Below are 18,730 nucleotides of genomic sequence, written 5' to 3' on the forward strand. Positions count from 1 at the left end.
TACAATCATAAAATGAACAACACACTACATACACACACACACACACAGGCCTGCTGACACAAACATTGGCACAGTATCACAGCATCTCCAAGCAGCACGCAGATTTTTTTTTTTTTTTTACTTAAATGGACACATTTAGACATTTAGCTTGCAAAAAGTCACATGGCTGAAAAATGGCATCTCTACATTCACTCACCCACAGCTTTTCTCCATCTGAGCAGACTAAATGCAGAGGAACTGTTATGTAACTCCAGCTGTTTCCACCGTTCAGTTAATACTCTATCAGAGGAAGTCTGCACCACATTCAGCTCAATGCCTTTCACCCTGGCAGGGAGCAACAGCCCTGGGCCCTCAGCTACTGTCACCGCATTTTACAACAGCCTTCGTTCAATTTACTGCCGTGTCGACTTCATGAATATTCCTGTGGTGGTGGAAAGGCATTTGCCCTATTTATGATATAGCCACGTTGGGTTAACATCATACTTGTGGAAAACAAGAACAAATCCTTGTTACAAAGTGGAGTGATAGACACAGCTGAAAGAAGTACTTTCTTTTTTTCCCCTTTTTACTAGTCCTTATATACACGCATCCACTAGAGTATATTAAATGTAAAATTATTTATATAAAACCAAAATAGCTTCTTCTTTTTTTTAAATAGACTTAACTTGATAAAATAAAACACTATAATACAAATATAAAATGAAATAACACTTGCAACTCACACTTGAACACCAGTGACTCCACTTGGACTTGAGCCTTATGACATGAAAGACTTGATCCCCTCTCAAAGCAAAGCAAGTTAAACACAATCATGGCTGACACGAGCTGCCTACACCAATCAATCCTGTCCAGCGACAAGATGAGGATGAGGAAAAGACCACTAGCTAATCAGAATTAAGGCCCAGAGTGCAGAGACTGCCCTCAAACAGAGTGAAAAAGTAGTTTTGGTCATGCAACAGAGCAGGACTACTATATATAGAGACTACTCAACAAAAACCAAATGCAACATGTAAGCCATGAGTGGAGAAACCAACATTTGAGGTAACACAAAGAATAGTAAGCCTAGTCTCATATGGTAGCCAAGTTGACTGGTGATGTTTATGTCAACTCTTCAGACTTACTGTATTTGTGCGGCTTGGGTTCACCTTTGCTTCCGCTAGTAAATGATCTAATCCTGACATCCTGTTGACATTTTCTTAAAGTTGTTCATGCGAGAGATAGCAGACACATGATGTGTATGTGCTGACCCCAGCCAGCGTTACAGTAAGTGTGATAGAATGTGTCTGCTACAAAATGAACCACCCTGCATCAAGATTTTATGATATTTAATCACATTACTAGCTCACTGGAATTGAATGAAAGGCGATGTTCATATTGCAAGCCTTATAATGCTGTTTTACTGCTCAGACCTAATTTCCTTGCACGTGCAAAAGAACAATACCAAAGAAAAAGCAAAAAGGAAAACACTACCTCCTCCAGAGTCTTATACTATATATATGAGGCTCTGTATGTTCAGTACAACAATGCCCACATGAATACAAACACAAATCAGCATGTCTGTATCAAATTGTGCACAAAATGCCAAACAAAGCACACAAAAGAAGGATAGAATTCCCTCTTGTTTGCTTTGCGGTCCAGCATCATATATCCTCCAAATGACTGGAGTCTTTTAATTGACCTTATATAGGAAAGTAAAGTGGATGATTAACTAGCATCGATCTGAGTCCTCTCACGACACCCAGTGACATTTCCTCCCTTATTTTATTTTATGCTTTGCATTGCCCTTTTTTTTTCTTCTCCTCTCTTTTCTTCTGTCCAGGCCGCACAGCTGAGTGAGCACGCAGCAGAAGGCTAATATCACCACCATAATGCAACCCTTCATCTTCCAGCTCCCCCCCTTTTTTTTTTCGTGGCAGCGGTACAGACTGTAGAAATTATTGCAGATAAATAATTGCAAATGGAGTCGGGGAAAATAAGCTGAGGAGAAAAAGACGAGGAACAGGGTCCCTGGTAGACTTGTAAGAGACTGGGGCCCCTGAAAGCTGAGGTCTTGGTTCTTTACCGATTAGAAGATCAGTCCTCCCAGCACTTCCCCTCAGGGCCGAGCAAGAGGAGAGCTGTGGAGGAAACGCTTTTATTCTGATGCAACTCTGCCAGTGTTTCCATCCCAGAGCAACGGATGCTCAATCTCCTCTCTGAAGCAGCTCCCAAAAAACAGGCTTTTCTGCTGTAATGCAGACTAAATCTCTAATTACAATTTTGGGCTTGAGTAGCAGAAGTCACAATTATGGTACCTCTTATTATGCAAATTAATTGACTGATTCCAAAGAATTAATTACCTCTTGTCCCAAGTTTGATTAGCAAATGAGAGTTTTCAGCTTCTATTTTGATTTGGTGTTTGGATTTCCTTTTTTTTTTTCTGGTGGAAAGAATGGGATAACAAGGAAACAAAAGGTGATGCAGATGTAACATGCTGGATGAATGTGAATACAAATTGAATGGAATATTTACTAAGAACTACAACAGATGAGCCTTTTTGGAACAGACAGTGTCTGCAGAGAGTTAAATTTATTACTTTTAAGGAGGATTTTTAAAAGGATTTTAATATTCTAGGATTTTCTAAAACAAGAACGCTCCAGAAATGCTATAATTTGTTGAGAGGAGCGAACTTAATGGCTTATATACTGGTTTTACATGTACAAATGTAGCATGTATGAATGAAAATAACAGTATGATATAAAAAAAAAAAACTTATTTGATCCAATGTCATATTTTGTCAGAATATTTAGAATTAACAAATCCAATAATATATTAAATATATTTCTAAAATTACACTACATTGGCCAAAGGTATGTGCACACCCTTATTTGTGTCAATGAAATATAATTGTATGCTACAGTATACAATGATATAGACAATAACATGCTTCCAACTTTGGTAAATGGACTGCATTCATATAGTGCTTTTCTGGTCTTCCAACCACTCAAAGTGTTTTACACTATAAGCCACATTCACTCATTCACACACACATTCATACACTGATGACAGGGGCTGCCATGCAAGGTGGCAATCTGTGCATCAGTAGGAACTAATCATTCACACACACATATTCACACACCAATGGAGCAATTTGGGGTTCAATATCTTGCCCAAGAACACTTCGACAAGCGGACTGGAGGAGCAGGGAATTGAACCGTCAATCTTCCAATTAGTGGATAACCTCTACCTCCTGAGCCATGGTCACTCAATTTGGAGAAGACTCTTTCCTATTTCAACTTGACAATCAAAAACTTTTGGGATGAACTCGAACCAACAAGTCATCCAAATGAAACACCAAAATAAGTTGTTGGTCCATGCACTCCAGAACAACACATACAACACATTCTGATCTGACGCCCGTATAGGCAGGAATCACCGGGACGACATCATTCGTCTGTGCCTTTGAAAACTGATACCAGCCACTTTGTGAAATTAATGTTTTATGATGTGACACTGCTATGGTTAAGGTCTGGTTAGGTTTCTAAAAAGATCATGGTTTGGGTTAAAATAAGTACTTTCTTAATGTTAGGGATACATTGTTGTTTGGGCTAAAATGACTACTTTCTTAAGGTTTGGGGACGATTGTGGTCATTGCTTTTAAAAAACAGTGTTGACTCGCAGTGGGAAATGGGAACTGAACATCGTCCTCCTGTCTTAAAGTTTGTTGACCCATCCCCTCAACCCCAACGTCCTGCCTACGCACACTTTGTCGTCCTATAATAACTTCATCTGATTTACTCTTTTGCTCTTGTCCTCTGGCTTTTTCTTGGGAGGACAGTCTCACTTGAAAGAGAACGGAAGGCTCAAGACTACAAGCCAGGCCTCATCACCCAACATCAATGGCCGACCTCACTAATGCTCAAATCCCTGAAGCCAAATTCCACAATCTGGTGGAAAGCCTTCCAGAAAAGTGGAGGCTGTTACAGCAGCATGGTTTTGGAACTGAAATGTTTTACAATCATTTATAAGTGCAATGTCCGGGTTTCCACATACTTCTTGCCATATAGTGTATATAGCAGACATTTAAGGCCTTTTAAGGAGGAGGAGACATTCAGAATAAAGAATCTTGTCAATCATAATAATGATTACCCCCCACAAATCCACATCATTGCTGTGATGTGCCTACAAGTATGTATTCAAATAGAGCTGTATCACCTCACCCTCCTTGACATTTTCAATGTTAGCCCACCTCCAAGAAAGCATGAATGGTCCTAATCCCTGCCTTAGCTCCGACTCAGTGCCTCTGGTTCATCTTCAGCAGGATTCAAAACAAAAGGTCTGACAGATGAAATGCATGGGCAGGCAGGCAGCGCACAATGTAGTCCACCTGAATAGACTGAAATTAACTAGTCTTGACAAAGCCAGGTGGATGAAAAAGGGTCCCGCCAGAGCTCTGAGGCCTGACTTGCCTTTCTGAATGAGAAACCCCTCAAAGCCTTAACTTTTACCTGTGATTCAGCCAGAGAAAATTTGGGCCACTTTCCATTCTTCTCCCGTCATTATCACTTGATCAGAACTGCAGCCAGAATTAACTGTCTAATTGGTTCTGTTAAGCAGACAGATGCAGGCCATACAAGAGCAATTGGATTGAATTCAATGAACCACTGTCTTCAGTGTCTGAACAAGTGGACAAGGTCAGCATTCAAAGTCCCAGTAATAATGCGGGTTGGAAAGAGAATAGGTAAGTGTCAGACCAAAACAATCCAATCCACATCACATATCAGTATCCAAGCCTTTGGGTTTGTTTAGCAATAAGCCTGCAGTTGTCATTGGCAGGGCTAATTATGAGGGCAGCAGCTATACTACAGGATCAATTTCCACATAACAGAACCCTAATTTTGTCTGTCAGGCATTTAAATTCTTCTTTCCTATGGAAGATAACAGGAGCATATGAATAGCAATTAAATGTTGCTCAACCTTGGTGAGATTACACTCCTGAGAAAGACAGCCAATAAGAGCAGGGTTATTGCCAGTGAGCAGTGAGAGGAAAGACAATGTGGAAGAAAACAACAATGTCGCACCAACTACAATGGAATAAAAGGACGTTTATATTTCACTTTAGAGGCAAATGTAATTTATCTATCAAAACTTACATCACATTTATCTGATTTAAACACACTCAGTACTTGAAGGTTGTCTTCACAACAAGCATGGTAACAACTGTTGCATACTGGTTAAGTAGAAATAAGTTTCTATTTGAATTGCTGCTAAAATGTTGTGAAACTATATACAATACAGCATAAACTGGCAGCAATTTCAGTTTTGTTTGATGAAAAACACCACACATGAAAGCTTGCAAATCTCAGGGTCACCTGTGAGATTAAAGGAGATGCACTTTATATCAACTGGCACAGGCACACAGTGTAATGCACAATTACTCTCACAACCTGAGAAATCATCAAATTAATCATCTTTAAAATGAGCTGAGGAAAGAGACACGGGTACACAGGAAAAAAAAATGGAAATACAAGGAAAAAACTGGATGTGCAACAACTAATTGTAGAAATTGTGTTCAAATTAATTTATTTTGATTAAATCATCAAAATACAACCAGGCTTGTAATGTGTAATACAGACTGAATCTGAATCTGACATCATGAAACTTTGCCATTTTGGGCAGAAACATGTGTATCGTAGTACTGTAAAGTGGTTTTTCTGGTATAAGACAGTAAAGTATGTCTGTCATTTGCACATTTTCAGCAGTGAGGTTGTTTTTTGATAATATTGGGAACATTTAAGCATTTCTTTTGGACAAAACTGAACAAACAAAAGCTTAGAAACATTAAAACTCAAGTACACATAAGTGAATAGATCGCTGGCATTAACAGTCACAGCTGTAAAATGTCAGTTCCCTGCTTGTCTGATTTTTTTAAAACTAAAACAGATATACACAAACAAAAATACCCCATTTCTCTTGGACAATGTTTATCTTAGTGTTGTTGGCTTTTGTTTCCTTAGAGATGTGCTCACTCGTTTCACATTCACTTCCCACACACTTCGAGTCTCTGCTTTTAGAGACAAACATTGTTGCTTCTCACAAAGGCAGGCCTATCCAGCTACTATGTTTGACAATTTATAACATGCTGCTTGACATTTGCTCTCTGGATATTGTAGCCCTTTCCAGCAGGCAGGAGATAACTGGAATCAAACCATAAAAAAAATGGAGGCATTGCTGAGGTCAAAGTATGTCCAAGTTTTTTTTTAACTGCAATAACATAGAAAAGACTAAAATGAAGGATATGCTTGCTTGCTCAATGTTCTGAATGAGTTTCCATTCTACAGTCGGAAAAAAGTGATCATATGCATGTCATGAATATATATTATATATACTGGAAGCAATGGCAGTGAAGGAGATTCTACTTTGCATATATATATACCTATGCTGTAGCAACCACCACATCACCTTTTCTTACATAGGATAGAACTCCATCATGGATAATAATAGACATACTACACTTCCTCACTTCTATTGTGTGTTCTTGAAAACACAAAGCAAGTTTCTAAGCATGTGCACAAAGGTGATACTGTATGAGTTCACATGTGCAGATGGAAGAGACGGACGGAGGAATTAATTCCATGTTAGGTGTTGTGTTGTGTCCAAGAAGTGTTGTGATCCCTCGTTGGGATTTGTGTGTGTGTGTGTGTTGAGTATTTGTGATAAAGTGACATAAACTGAATTAATGGGGCATCCAATGTAGTTGTTGTATCGGTTTCAGTTTCGCTCCATCAGCATCGTAAAATCTTTCAGAACTAAAAAGTAAAAATAAATATATCAGTAGTCAATGTCCACAAGAATCTCCAAAAATGTCAAGGCATGCTACTTATTACAGTACAAAAGTTACATGATAAACAACAAGAACAATACAAGTCCTCCTCAGTTCACCGCCTCACATAGTTGCCTCGTCAAACTCAAACTTCTACCTGTAAATCAGACATTTAGGCATCCTAATATTCCTAGTAAGTCAACAGGGGGCGGCTGTGGCTCAGGAGGTAAAGCGGGTCGTCCACTAAATCGGAAGATTGGCGGTTCGATCCCCGGCTCCTCCAGTCTGCATGTCAAAGTGTCCTTGGGCAAGAAACTGAACCCCAAATGGCTTCCCATGGCTGTGCCAGCGGTGTGTGAGTGTGTGAGTGTGTGTGTGTGAATGTGCATTAAATTAAATCCTGATGAGTAGGTTGGCACTTTGCATGACAGCCTCCGCCATCAGCATATGAATGTGTGTGTGAATGTTGACATGACTAGAAAGGCACTATATAAATGCAGTCGATTTATTATTGATAAATTAAAAACTATGCGTTTCTCATTCTTGCAATTTTGTACATTTATTAAAAGACAGCAGGATGTACAGGACTGCGGCATTCTGTTTTTTTTCCAGGAAGTCAGTAATTTCGCTGAATACGTAACCTAATAACTGTTTTGATGAGAACATAAATGCCAAACTGGTTTCTGTGATTCAGAAATCAAGCTACAAGGTGGGTATATTGTTATCATCTGACTTCTACTTTCAGTGGTCTAGTGCATCCCCAGCTCCTGTTAGGTCTGGATCAATGCATGGTCAATCCTTTCCCTGAGAGGCTGTATCGATTTGGTTCCTCGGGCTGACTGACCTCTAATCTCTTGAAACGGTGTGGTGCTCTGCCTGTTCTTTGCAGACGCTGTATCCTACCTGAGCTGAGGTCTGGAGCAGAGCACAAAAATACAACTATGTCAAAGAAATCTATTCATCGCAACTTCAACAATCTGTAATGTGAAATGTGTAAAATATTAAACACACGGCATCCTGCAGTGGGGGTTTATAGGAGGCAGCTTGGAGTTTCCATCAGATACTTTTGTACATGCAGAGGATGCTTCATCTTCAACCTGAGTCATGCAGATTTCATTGTATAGGACTTAGTATTTTTCCACTACAAATTGAGGGCAAAGGATTAAGAGTCAAAAGGTGCAGTCTTTCCCAGTGTTAACATAACAACAAATTAAGATTATTGCTACTATCTTGCCATCATTTTTCACCACCTTTCCAGACATTTGAGTTATGCACTTTCACCTATTCACTCATGTCATAAAGACCTTACTTCCATTAAATGGCGAGATTGAGTTAATGTTCCTCTAATAAGCTCATAAATAGCATTCTGAAAGCAGAAACTAGATGTGAGAGAGCAAGTAGCATCATGCTAATGAATGTGTACACAGTGCTCCATTCAGGCTGAGAGGAAAAAGTAAATTAACAAGTGCTAAACATCACAGCTCAGGCCATATTTTTGTCAGCTGGGATAAGTTTACCATAGTGTGAACGAAGCCACAATGCTTTGGAAACGATTAATATTTGATGAAGGCTAAGTGCACGGAGGGAACCATAAGGTTTAGTTTGCTGCTTGGGGAAGTGTGAGCAATTGTATGTGACTTGGAGAAAAGGTCAGCTTTGTTTGGCATCAGTGTAGGTCAATCCATAGTTTTTTCATCCTTTTGTTCATGGGTGCATTCACAAGTATTATTGCATTGGTTTATTTTAAATCTGCAGGGTTTCAAGTCTCAAGCAAGGTTCTACTGTATAAGAAGGGCAATACTGAGCAATTGTAACTGCTAAGTTACAGCAGTAAAGCACATCACATTTAGATATGATTAATGGGGATTGGAATTAAGTGACCAATTAGGATCATTCAAAAGCCACAGTTTTCTTCAAATGGAGCAGTGTAAAGCTAAACAAACCAAACCTATATACAAAAATATACAAGTTTCAGTACAGTTTAGATCCTCAAGAATAATGTTTGGTCAGTTTTTGTCACAAAACAGCAAAACCAGACATCTTCACTTATTTTACACTATATGGCCAAAAGAATGTAAACACAAATTTCCACCTAAATTGGTGTAATTTCAGTCTGGGGCTGTTTATCATGGTTTGAGCAAGGCTCCTTAATTCCAATGAAGGGAATTCTTAATGCTTCAGCATTAAAAGATATTTTAGACAATAGTCTGCTTCTGCCCTGCCCAACACCTATGGGATGAACTGGAACGCTTGACTGCAAGCCAGGCCTTGTACAATGCTCTTGTGTGGACAGGAACAGGATGGGAGCCAGGTTTAAAATGGTGTGGAAAGCCTTCCCAGAAGAATGGAGGGTGTTATAGCAGCAGATTAATGCCCATGGTCCACAGTACACAGTATATAGTGTATATGAAGCAGCTTTTGACTTCATGAGCCATCCCAATAATCTACACATTTCAACCCATTTTTGGCTTTTGGTTTTGAAATATTAACCAGTAAGATATTAATGCATATTTAATGCATTTTAACTGATGTAGTATATTACTGCAATAACACACTGCAACATCTAACAGACCTTAAAATAGTTATCAGTTGGCAAAAGTATGGAGCCTTTTAGTTAAAGGTTCATTTCAGCCTAGAGAGAAGACAAGCAGACCTAATCCTAGTCGTGCACAAGCCAAGGTATGTTATCCAAAGCTGTTCAAAGCATCTAAATATGGAAGCACTGTGACTTCATACTGAATGTTAAGCTATGCATCCATCATAGATTTCCATATCAGCTCAATGCATTAATATAAGCAATTCAGATGAGGTCAGGAGCTTTTGCTTTTTTGTTTGTGGAGAGTTGAGGAGGTCAGATCACATATATTCTTTTAAATCCAATGGCTGTACGGCAACTCGGTCTCTCTGTGAGGCATTTGAAAATAAAGAGGCACCTAAAAGAGCACAGGGGGGTTTCGACTGGCTAAGGTATAGCCTCAAGCGTGAAGTCGTTTTTGCATAGCAAACTGTATGAGCAGTGTTATATAACTATGAATACTGAAAAGGTTAATACCACCAGGCAAGCACCCTTACGCTAAACTTATATGCCTGGTTTTCCACTTTTGGAGTAAAAAAGGAGGTGAAATGACCTCTTAAATTATCCGAGACAGCCGGTGGGACTCAACCATATGAACTGGTGACCCAAAACAATGAGCTGAAAGCCGCTAAAAGCTGCAAAGAGCTGAGGACTGGAGTGTTAATTCTCATTGGGATTGGCAGTGCTAGCAACTATTCACATCATCTGATTTAATGTTAATATCAAAATACAAGTCTAAAACCTCTGCTAAAATGAGAGGAAAGGATTACATATTTATTAAATACAATATTAGGCTTATTAAGCTTCAGGGAAAACTAGCAGTGATGCTACAACATACAGGAAAAGACACATATTTCATGAGTAAGGCGACCTAAACTGCCATCAAGTAACTACACTCACTTTCAGTATTCAGGTAGAAGACAAAATCAACTGTACTTTATGCATTTATCTATGTTTTTGTAAGTAACTCTGTAATAAGGCACCCTTTATACATTTTAACCAGTACTTTTTTCTGCAATATAATAACTGTTATTATCTTTTTGTGTGAATAAGCTTTAATTTCTGGTTTTTAACGACTATGACTACCTTGCTGCCACTCATGTCTGCAGGTTATTCATATGCATGCACACACACACACACAGGCAGGTAGCGAAAACAGCAGGGAGAGCTGGGGCTGACTGATGCACTATTTATTCCATGCAGGAACATGGTGATGCAGTGCGACTAGGGGAAATTACCAGGCTGCCTCTCCACAGGCCTGACTGATTATTCTCAAAGACTAGCCCTGGTGCACCATAATCCCCTTGATTCTGAGGGGGCCCTGATTGTACTCCCATACATGCCTAAACTTTAATAAAACAAAACTTCAGAGGAAGCCTGCGCTGTTGGCCTGTGCTGAGGGGGGAAATGAGGCATGAATGGTCTACCGGCGGGCATCATCAAAACATATTGAATAAAATGACTATGCATATATGAATAAAGGTACATTGATGACAGTCAACTAAAACATGGGGCTGATGTAATAACTGACTTTTAGTGAGTCAAAATGTGTATTTAAACAGATTTAAATACATTAATGTTCACATTCTGTAGTTTCCATTTAAACTAGTGGGGACTGGCAAAGCATTAGCCAGGAGTATTTTCAGTATTTACTTATTTATAAATACTCCATAAAAAGCCAAAAGATAATTATGAATGCCTATTGAATACTAGAAAATCACAAGCATGTTTAATTTGTTCATTTTAAATTTAATTGAAATGAAAAATCAGAGCAGCAAAAATGTTCTACAATTACGTCATTTGTTGTTGATTAATTTTCTGTGGAAATGGAAGATCATTCTGAAGCAACTTGTGGGTTTGACCAACAGCAGCTTTCCTTTCATTTCACTAAATTATTGCACGGTACAGATTAAGGTAGCTGGTTATTTACTCACTGAAGTACTGACAAGTATCACGCTGAGAGTGCACTGACCACACAGATGAGTCAGAGCCGCTAATGTGAAAATGCAGTTCTCCTCACGTTCAACTTGCCCCATATAAAATTCAGCCACTGACATCAGAGGACTTGAATTTCCACACCTGATCTACTGTGTAATGTGTTCCAACATCACACCAATGTTCACATTCATTCTGATGTCCCCTCAATAACCCCCCTCCCCCACTGTTTAGCTAATGGTTTCTTTTAATTTTATTTTATCTGCATCTACTAGGGCTGTAGTCTGCTGGTCGACTAGTTGGTCGATATGCTCTCATCTGACTAAATTCTCATTGGTCGAATAATCTCCGTGTTACTTTCGTAAGGAGTAAAGTGCTACATCAACAGCTTTCCAGGAATAATCTGTTATTTCCTGCGGCGGGAGGGACAGACTAACAAATTACCTGTGAAAACGGGGGTGTAAATCCATTCATTCGGAAATCTATAGCATTTGGGAGTCTCTGTGCAGTGCTGTTCCGGTATGTGAGTCAACCTCTGTCGTTGCCTGGGAAACTATTGGTAGCGTGGCTCCGTTAAGGAGTATGTTTGCGTAGCGAGTGGGAAGGAGCGAGGGGCAGAGAAGTGACGGTGGATGCGAGCAGGGAAGAGGAAAAGGTTAATAGTAAGTTGTCAGTCTATGATTTTTTTTTCTACAATTTTAGTCGACCAAGATTTTCTTTGGTTAACTACAGCCCTAGCATCTACATAAAGAAATATCCTTAAAGGTTGAACTGTAACCATCAAGGTCAACAATCAATACCTAAATAAATAGCAACCATTAAACAACTACCCAGTGAATTTTTCAGCTTTTCTTTTCCTTTTTTTCAAGCTAAACTTCCATTAAACAAAGTCCAATTGTTCCAACTGCTCATTAATTTCAGTGGGAAACACATTGTCAGTCTCTAAGCCATGGTAAATTACTTACTGGCACAAACTCAAATCATGTAAGTGGCTGCGTCAGCTTTTACAAAACACTGGTTCTTGCCCCAGCAGCTTCAATCTGTGTGGCATCGCAGGAGTCTGCATTTGACTAATGTGACCAGTGAAGGATATCCAGTGGTGTAAACTAATCAAAACTAATAAAAAGTTCTTCAAGTCTACAGTTGACCAAAAGAAAGTTTCTTTATATTTTCAGAAAGTCCTTCAGGAAAATAGGGCCTTATAATGGTATGGTAATTTTAAGAGTTGCCAGGGGTAAACAGGATGGTTATGCATTCTGAATAGATACACTATCATGTGTTTGATATGCCCCTCTATGATCTTTTGATACTAGTGCTGATACAATACCTGAGTTCTGGTACCGTACTGCTCACCACCTTACTTTGAGAAATGTAAACATGTTTTAAGACACTTAAAAATACTCTGATTTGAATAATACTTTATGTCTGGTGACAAGGTCTATCCTGTTAAAATTCTTAAAATTAAATGTACTGCTTCTTTCTCACTGAATAACTCAGAATCTATGAATTTACAAATATTGTTCATTTCAGAAGTTTTACTGCGGTCTCCTATTTCATACATGGCTTCAACCTAAATCCCAAAAATTCAGTGATGGTTGAATGTCTTACATAATCATTTATAGTCACACTTGGATGGGGGAGGGGGGGCCGAGGAGGGGAAACAGTCTGAGCAGGTCACCAGTCTGTCATAGACTCTGTAATTCATTTCAGTTTCATTTCAGTGAACACTCCGTTGCAGCCAACTTTAATAAGTGAGGGGTAAAGTAGGTAAAAGCCTGAATCAAGAACTCAATAAGCCTGTTGTGTGCTGATTAATTGTGGTCATTTTGATATGTAATTAAAACAACAATGCACTTAAAAGGCAAAATGTCTCAGCGTGCTCTACCGCTGATTGCTAATGAGCCACTGTCCTTAAAAATCAATGTCATTAAAAAAAAAAAAAGCTTATATAACTAAAAATATAGGAAACTACAGAATCCCCTATCCTGTATAACATCCCTAACATGTATTTTATATATTCTATTATTATCTATAACAATTTGATTTCCACTTATAACATGATACTAACAGGCTAACTGACATTTTACATTGTGTCACAACTTCTAGTGAGTCTAAGCAAAATTCAGTTCTCATATTGAAATTTTCAAGAATTTCACTTTAAAGCTCAGTTTTAAGTGATCAAGGTCACATTACAGTCCTACATGAAATGATTCACAGATTTCAGCTTTATATTCCGTTGGATCATAGGAGATTAGATCTTGAAAATGTAGCAGTGCAGGACCCGCAGTCACAGTCTACTACCTTTGCCATTTCTCCTCTGAAATGACCCACAGTTGTCATTTTTCCAAACATTAGCGTGACAAAATGGAAGGCAGAGTGACATGGCCGTCACACTCAGCCTTTGCTATTTCTGCTCTGAAATGACCCACCCTTGTCATCTTTCGGCACATTAGCGTGACAAAATAGAAAGGAGATTGAAGTGGCACCATCTGTGGATGACAGAGGACGCAATGAATTGATTTTTACTGTCTGATGTGCTCTTTCACACCATGCTACTTTTTTGGAGGGATATTATTGACAGACCATGAAACATTTTAACAAATTAAAAAAAAAAAAAAAAACTGTTGTTTTTGTATTATATGTCATCTTCAAGTCCAAAGGTTTCAGTGGAATCATATATTGATTTAATTATCATAATTTTGGGCCTGTCAAGTAAGTTTTTTAATTTAATTTCTTTGGCTTTTATTGCACTCTTGGTCTGATTCACCAACAGAGGTAGTTCTTAAGTTATAAAGTAAAGTTCTTAAATAAAGGACTTGCAGAATGGTAGCAAAAGAACAAATGTTATAGTGTCTGTCAATGAATTTATATACTAAGAAGTCAGCTGGTCCAATTATTTACCACCTTATGGTTGACCAATGAGTTTGAGAAATAGGGCAGGATGAATGCAGTTTCCATTCATCAATATGAGGTCTGCAGACTTCGGCCTCCTTAAGTCTATTGGTATAAACTCAGCACAGGAGCACATTCTTGCCTTGCTTAGGAGGAGATTGTGTCTGATATATGAAGAATGTATTTGAAGTACAATGGTGTTGTAAGGCTTTCAAGAAACACTGATTGAACGCTCTAAGCTACAATTATTGGCCAACCATTCTGGTGCGGCAGGTGATATAATGTATCTGGAGCCGCTGTCTTCCACCGGCATTGTTCAACAGGTCAGAGTTGAGATGGATAATGTACAGAGCACGCTAAGTGGCTACGTAGGCAGTGGTAAGGGGGAGTACTGTCTCAGATTTCAATTAAACAGTCCACAGGCTTGGATCATGAACTACTAAAGACACTATATGTAAACTGACAAGGTAAATTCTGCTTGTAGTCAATCATGTTTAGGTAGACAACAGACATAGGTGAGATGAAGAAATAGCTCCATATTGTAATTTTACTACTACTACGTCTGTCTACTTTGTATATTTGACACATATTACAGAGGTATCCCTCCTCAATGACCTTTTTCTGCAGTTAAAGATGTTATTTTATTTTAGAGGTAGTGTTTCTTTATCGGAATCAAGGATCAAACATAGAGGGTGTTGTGGATTGTAAAGCAACCTGAGGCACCTTTTTGATTTTGGGCTATATACCATAAATTAGGGCAGCAACTAACAATTATTTTTATTATCGATGAATCTGTTGATTATTTTCTCGATTAATTGATTAGTTGTTTGGTTCATAAAATGTCCAAATGCCCAAGATGACCAACTGTCCAAACTCAAAGATATTCAATTTACTATTGTAGAAGAGTAAAGAAAACAAAAAATATTCACATTTGAAAAGCTTTTTTTCTTAAAAAACAGCTTAATTAATCTATTATCAATATAGCTGACAATTAATTTAATGGTTATAGGCAACAATCAATTAATTGACTAATCACTGCAGCTCTACAGTAAATAAAATATTTGACTTGAGACATGCTTTTGCATAAAGATTCATAAAACACAATCCTTAGCTCTCCTTAAAATTTATTTGATTGCCAAATTAACACATTTTGCTTACATAATCATTTGGAAATATTGTGAAGTATATTCCCGGGTATTAAGGAATTTAGTAGTCCATTTTTCACTGCAAACTTAAATGTTTGTTATATTTTTGCACTGCACTGAAAAGATGAACAAAAATAACCTTCTAAAAGCCTCAATGTTCTTCAAATGAAGTGACTGTTGGACTGAGCTCAAGAAAACTGCTTCAGAAAGGTCAGCGGCCCCTGAAGTACATAACTTCAGAACACAGTGTTTTTTTTCCCCTTTTTCAAATACCTCTATGTTGCAGGTATTGCATCATCATAACTGGTAACTCAAACAAGCAATGTGGGAAAAAAATGTAAAGATAAGTTAAGACTCTGTTCAGCAATAAGCAGTGTAGAAGGAATTAAATGATCCTGGCATGGTAGGTCAACTCTGCAATGCCAGACAACCAATCAATACACAGACCGTTTGCTAGACTCGCAGCTTCTCATCCCCCTCCAAAAAATGAAAAAAAATTCTTATGCGGATTAACTGCTCCTTCACCCATTTTCATTTTCCGTCGAGAAGGTATTAATCTGACAGCCAAGTGAAGCCCAACAAATACTACACACTTCAAAGCAGCAGGAACCGCTTTGGAAAACTGGACGGGTTCAAACATGTCCTTTCATTTCTATTTTCAATAGAAGACACATACCCTGCCCATGGTGTTTAAAAACGACTTTCAGTAAACTCTAAAATATAGAGTTGCTTATTGATGTTTCAAGTGAACATTTTAGCTCATTTAAAGTCGGATCCACTGCTGAAGTCAGGTACATTAGGGCCGCGGGAGCAAGTAAAGCCTTGTGGGGGTTTTTTTTTTATTTTTTAAAGAAAAGCCATAACACATAAATACACCACCAATGTTTTTTTTTGTTTTATTTATTTATTTATTTTTTAAAAAGTCAGTATTTCAGTTGCAATTGCAACTGTAGACATTTTTTTTTCTTAGTCTGCCTCATTTATTTTAAGTTTAAAGTAGTGATGTCCCACATTTCACAGTCTTTCACCTCCTACACAGAGCAAAGTGTCTTTTGGCTGCACTGCATTTGGTTTACAGAGGCTACAGTTAGTGGATAATTAGAAGAAAAGTATAAACATCACTTATTAAGTGCTGGACTAAGGAAAACTCGTGGAGAAAGCAGCACCCACACATAGTCACACTCCCAAAGAACTTGTCATGAAATGGATGGATGGACCGCAATTTCAGCCTAACAGCTTGTCCTGAGGTCAAACAGCAAAAAGAGCCCTGACCTAGCAAAGAGGCCTGGGTTTCAAGTTTTTGTTTGTCCATTAAAGTTGTGTTGGTGCATGGTGCGCAGGCACTTTGCTTTCTCTCCCCTTGCTGGAGAAATTGGTATCTGTACCTCCCGCAGGACACATTTCTCCCTGAGTGCTTGTTGAATGTGAGTGCTGAGGGGTGGATCTACAGAGGAACTTACTTTTTGATTGTTACAAAGTAAAAACAAAACAAGATAGATCTGAAATATGTTCCACTATCAAACTCCACTGTAGATATATTAGAAAAACAACATCAATCACTGGTTTCTTTGGGTGTTAGTTGGTTGGTTGAGGGGAAAAAAGGAACACTACACAACCAAAAAAGCAACTTCTAATTACAAGATTCAGTGAGGAGGAAGGTTTTTTTGTTGTTGGTGTTTTTAAAAGTGATTTATTTAAATATTCATACTCTTCCAATGTTACTGCATGCTAACTTCAAGCAAGAGCGCAAGAGGACACACAGCAAATTGGATTCAAAGTCTGTCAGATCAGAGGCTGATGGAGAGCAGAGGGTGGTTTGTCCTACTTGCTGAAATATTGTGGTTTCCAGGGCTTGATTAATTGTATTCTGGGGGAAAAAACAAACCAATTGTACACCTATTTCCAGTAAGTATTTTGAAAGAAAGATGCCCCAAATATGAATAAACACATCTTACATTTCAATCTTTACAGACATTACTATAATCTTGACAAAAACATTTCATCAACATTGGCTTCTTCTTCAAAGTCTTTTATTTAAATTATCTTTCAAGTCAAGATTTACAGTATAAACCATAAGAAAAACACTATTCATTCACAACCAAATCTCCACATGAAAATACCAGATTTTAGTGGGCCAGACTGCAAAGAGCCTTGGTTTGCAGCGGCAAAGGCTGCAAGCATGCATAGCATTCCACTAAAAGGTGCTTTGTGAGTCAGGAAATCCCCAAGTTCACATTGAACATCCTCTTTATAGTCTTAATCAATGAAATGTTTGCTGCCAATTCCTACTATTCTAAACACTGAACAGACCCACTGGGCAAAAGACTATTTCTGATGCCAACTTGCCATTTTTACTTTAACTCTGTTTTTCATATTGGTAGGTAACAGAGCCTGACAGCTTGATCAGGAGCTCAGAGGGTTAAACTAAGAAGGCATCAGAACTAAATGGATAATAAACTCAAACAAATGTCTTTTAAATTGCTGCTGTTAATCTTTGCTTTGGACTGTGACTTTTTACTACCTACTGTTACACCTGTTTGACACTATGTAGAACTTCACAGGCTGCTAATGCCATGAAAAGTCACATGAATATGAACACATAATACTTATATTATGTATGGATAGCTTAGACTATTATTTTATGGTCCAGTGATAAAAATAATCCTGGTGCAAAACACAGTGTACAACTGCCGCCTTACAGTGTAGAGAATGACAACTATGTGCTGCTCTGGTGGGTGAGTGTTATTTCAGGTAAACTTGCTGCTGAAATACAACCCAGGAGGTCCAGTTTTAGTGATAGATCTATTCATTTGAAGGCTTATCAGATGCCTACAGGTTGCACAGCATTTTATAATACCATGAAGAAGGATTTTATCACGGTGACACTTCTCTGTCTCGGCAATTGCGAGGTAAACTGTAGAAATACCCTGTTCACTTTCACTACATGGAATTTGTTCTTGCACCAGTTTGATTGGCCATCACTGTGCGTTGTCAGATGATGTCACACTGCAGCAAAAGTTGAGCCAGGTTCAACCGTTAAAGAGTCAACTAAAATGATAAAAAAAAACAATGCAATACAGCTATACAAAACTATGCTATGATTGCAAAAGCTTAGTGTTCTTCCCTGATGGAGATGTTATTTGGCCTGAGTTATGACTAATGGAGTAAAAGAATATTCTTTTACTATTATAAATTCTGTTTTCCACACAAGAGAATCAGATTGTGACAATAAATTACTTCACAGCCTTACAATCTACAGTTTCTGCACGAGGGAGGGTCCCATCGTCCTTTAGCGGGTAAGATTTTCCTTCGCAACGTCCAACTAGGACACAAAGAAAATTAGATGGCGCATGATTGTGCAGCAGTTGTCCAGCATTAGTG

At 38.3% G+C, this 18,730-nt stretch overlaps 1 protein-coding gene and 1 long non-coding RNA gene across 5 annotated transcripts in view; both read right to left on the minus strand.

The window, feature by feature from the left end:
* Window positions 1–18,730, minus strand: part of cadm1a (cell adhesion molecule 1a) — a 416,956-nt gene that overhangs the window by 385,396 nt on the left and 12,830 nt on the right. The window lies entirely within an intron of this gene.
* LOC122995335 lies at window positions 6,183–8,593 on the minus strand. The gene is made up of 3 exons (XR_006406780.1): window positions 7,814–8,593; window positions 6,881–7,717; window positions 6,183–6,788 (listed from the first exon to the last, which is right to left on the minus strand). It is a non-coding gene; the product is annotated as an uncharacterized LOC122995335 (long non-coding RNA).

The sequence above is a fragment of the Thunnus albacares genome, chromosome 13 (genome assembly GCF_914725855.1).
Source record: "Thunnus albacares chromosome 13, fThuAlb1.1, whole genome shotgun sequence".
Lineage (NCBI taxonomy): Eukaryota > Metazoa > Chordata > Actinopteri > Scombriformes > Scombridae > Thunnus > Thunnus albacares.